This window comes from Corylus avellana, chromosome ca8 (genome assembly GCF_901000735.1).
Source record: "Corylus avellana chromosome ca8, CavTom2PMs-1.0".
In the NCBI taxonomy this organism is placed as follows: Eukaryota; Viridiplantae; Streptophyta; class Magnoliopsida; order Fagales; family Betulaceae; genus Corylus; species Corylus avellana.
In genome coordinates this window covers 4,860,732-4,864,660 of record NC_081548.1, presented here as the reverse complement: position 1 = coordinate 4,864,660, position 3,929 = coordinate 4,860,732, and the positions used below count along the sequence as shown (strand labels likewise).

Sequence of the window (3,929 nt, the reverse complement as noted above, 5' to 3'; positions counted from 1 at the left end):
AGTGCTAGGTATAATTCTTTTATCTTTAGTTTATGTCAATTCTAATTATTTGAATTTAATTTATGTCGTTATGTTGTCTAAATTGCTCAAGAAAGTGTGATTAAATATCTCAGGGAATGATATTATATTCAATCATCCTTGTAAATATTACAATTGCGTTGTTGTGCTACCTAAATTTTATTACGTATTTTACAATAGTGCCATTGTGATGCTCAAGTAATATTAGAAGTTCTAGATAAATATATATTACTGTCGTAGTAATGTCCATATAAAAATATGACAGTATGTGGTAAACGCTACATAGTTGTTATGATGCCCGAGTGACATTATAATATTTTAGATATATGTCGTTATGTTGTCTAATTTTGGATAGAGCATAGGGAGAAATTAAGAGATCGTTATTTTAGCCTTTTAAATATAATTTTAAACTAATATATAGTCATGCACGGGCGTACTAAATGCAATGAGTATTAGAATCAAGGGTTAGAACGGGAATCCAACTTAACGGCCTACGGTGAAATGTAAGTATAACTTCTTACTGAGCATGATACTATTTTATTAAGTATAACTACTTATTGTGACTAATACTATTTTATAAAGCTTTCGAAGTATGATTATTACATGAGTCTGGATATTTTATGAATAACATGATTATATGCTTTCAATTATTTTCACATGTATTGAAATAACTTGCGAAATAAAAGGAGATGATTATGAGAACAAAATAATGATTTTAAGAGACATGTTATTGCATATTGTTGAACATTGAGAATAAGAGCTGAATTAAATATGAAGCAAGAAGGTTTTCCTATGTTAACAGTGAGAGTCAAATGAGCCTCTCAGGTTAAATAAGAAGCCTTTTGTCTTCCTAGAGTTGAATGTAAAATTATAAGGTGTCCTTATGTTAACGGTGGAAGCCGAAGGAGCCTTCCAGGTTAAAATAAGGAGCCAGGTGCTAACCGAGGAGCCGAAGGTGTCTCCTAATACCCGCAAACGAAAGGTTCAAGTCTTTTAGAAAGCCGGATAGGCCAGAGATTGCATTGCATACATTGAATAATGTGATTTATATGTTTTATGATTCAATTGTTTTATCTCTTTATATTTATATGCATATTCATTTCATGAGATGTAAGTAAAATGCATATGTGTATAAATATAAAGTCATACATAGTAAGGAAAATGTCTAGAGAAGATAAATGGATTTTATTACAAAATAGCTCTATAGTGCTTATCTTATCAGCTATGGATTATACAAAAATGAATCTATTTGGAAAACCTAACATAAGTGTTATTATAATCACCATGTTAGAGATACTCTCCAAAAAGATGGCTCATATTGAAAATGTTAGTAATTCTTATACCTATTAAGACCGTGGACTCATTAATCCGCCCATGTAAATGTGGTAACACCACAATTACACCACATTTACATAGATGTTGATGTAGATATAGAAGAAGGTGACGATGATCCATATGCCTACCTAGGTTATTATGGATATGGTTTTTTGGTACGTTAGTTTGTTGTAGAATACCATGAAGATATCTATCTTTTGAAATGTATCCGTAGTTAGACATGTTCTAGGTAATTTTGGTGTACATTTACTTAGGTGCCGTCTGTGGCACTTTTGACTAGTGTGTTTTCTTCTCATGTAAAATACAATATAAAAATCTGTTTAATATAGAAGTCTTGTTATCAGCTCTAGTGTGTTCTGTAAGGGTTATATAAGAAAAAAATAATTTATTCCGCTGCAAGATTTATAATCTCTGATGATATTGAGGAAGAGATAATAGTGCTTAGTGGGAATTGGAGATTTTCACTTTCGCCTTTCATTAAGTAAAGTTGGGGCACTACAGTAGCTCTTTAGGCTTTATCTGTGGACATAGGTCATAGACTGAACCACGTAAAATATCTTGTCTATTTTATTATTTTTGCATTTAATATTCATAATATTATGAATTTCTTCATGGACTCAGAGCCATTGGCTTACGCCAGTGTTTGTGTTTTGATCCAATGGTCCTGTGTACTTTTTGTTTATTTTGTTGAAAAAAATAGGTTAGCGTATTTAGCAAAGACGGGGGTTGCCGTTCTTCGCCTCTGGTGACCTTCCTTCACTCATTACTAGCCTAGCGCCGCACGCCTTCTCTGGCCTTCCACAAGGTTGAACCCGCACCATCCAGCCACCGTCCACAACATCTCATGGACAGATCCAGCACCGTGAACCTCTGCACCGCTCAGAACATTCGATCTCATCCCAGCGCCAGTGCTAGCAGCGTTTTCTCTCAGCCTTCTGTTTGAACGGATTTCTTCACCGACAATTCCCTAGCGTCAAGTCCCACCATTCGCAGCCGGGTCTATTGCCGTCCTCATTCCATCTACTTCCAGCCTTCCAAGCGCTGACTTCTGTCGCTCTCAGTGTTGTTCGCGTGTTCGATCTGCAGCCTCTTCCATTGGTTGTCCAAAGCCCATCGCTAGTGCCAGCATCGTTTTCCCTCAGCCTCTGGCTTCAAACAACGTGTTTTTCTTCATTCTCCGATACTTGGAGGTGTGTTGTGCGTGCGCTGAGAAGATTTTGTAGAAGAAGACATGTGTTTGGCTACATGCTTGATTTACCTTATTCGAGTGTGCTAATATCCCTATTCTAGTTTAGGAATATGATATCCTGGTTTATATTTTGAAACTTAGATCTGTTTGGTTACGGGACTAACGTACTCTTATCCCAGACAAATGTAATATGCGAACAAGATATTCTTGATGTAAGGAGACCAAAAAAAAAAAAAAAAAAAATCAAAAGAGGCCAAGTTGCCCCCCCAAAAAAAAAAAAAAAAAATCAAAACATCAAAAGAGTTGCCCGTCCATTTAGCCGTAGTTGGCCTATTTTTGCTCAGTTTTGTGGTATTGTTTAAAACCCAGGCCATTGTAGCCCACACTTGGCTCCCACTTCAGCCCAAAGTTAGCATTCACCTTAGCCCGAAGTTGGCTATCTTTTTAATTGACCTTTATGGTATTATTTAAAACCCAGGCCCACTTTAGCTCACAGTTGGCTCTCATTTTAGCCCAAAGTTGGCTCTTCTTTTTGGCCCATAGATGACCCTCTTTTGTATTGTTTTGTCATCTCAAAAAAAAAAAAAAAAATCAAACTCAAGGTTTCATCTTCCACCTTGAGTTTGAGAGGGGGATGTTAGAGAATATTAGGGGATTTGATTTTATTGTAATTGATTGTAATCTTCTATAATCAGATTTTATGATAAATCAAATTTGATTGTAATTAGATTTGTTGGTAATCAAATTACTTTGATTTGATTACCAAACTTATCTACCACAATTCTCCTATAAATAGGAGTACCATGTATTGTGAAAGACATCAAGTAATAAGAGCATAATGTAGCCATTTGTGCTTTATCCGTGGACGTAGGTCATAGACCAAACTACGTAAAATATTTTGTCTATTTTATTAATGGGCAATGCTAGATGTTCTCCCGGTGTTTTTTTTAGTATTCTCCTAGTCTTAGGTGGATATTATTTTATAAAAAAAAAAAAGTTACTCTTATTTCAATCACTTGGTATTAATTGGACTAAATTTACCTTGTGACAGAGAATGCCAATCTGGTGGAGATGGGCTTGTCCTGTCTCTTGGACCTTGTATGGAATGATTACTTCACAATTTGGAGACATTGATGAAAATTTTGATTCTGGTCAGACTGTGGAAGATTTTTTGATAAGTTATTTTGGGTATAGAAATGACTTTGTGGGTGTTGTTGCAATTGTGATAGTTGGAATTTCAGTTTTCTTTGGATTCACATTTGCCTATTCAATCAAGGCATTTAGCTTCCAAAAAACGATGAGATGTTATACATGTAAATAGAAATTAAGGAAATTCCCTCATTGTAAGTTTTGGTTTTACTATGCTTGATTTCAAAGCTGCTGCAAG

The 3,929-nt window shown here is 35.1% G+C and overlaps 1 protein-coding gene across 1 annotated transcript in view; it reads right to left on the bottom strand.

The window, feature by feature from the left end:
• The window catches only part of LOC132190735 (protein FAR1-RELATED SEQUENCE 5-like), a 14,142-nt gene that overhangs the window by 8,167 nt on the left and 2,046 nt on the right, over positions 1–3,929 (bottom strand). The window lies entirely within an intron of this gene.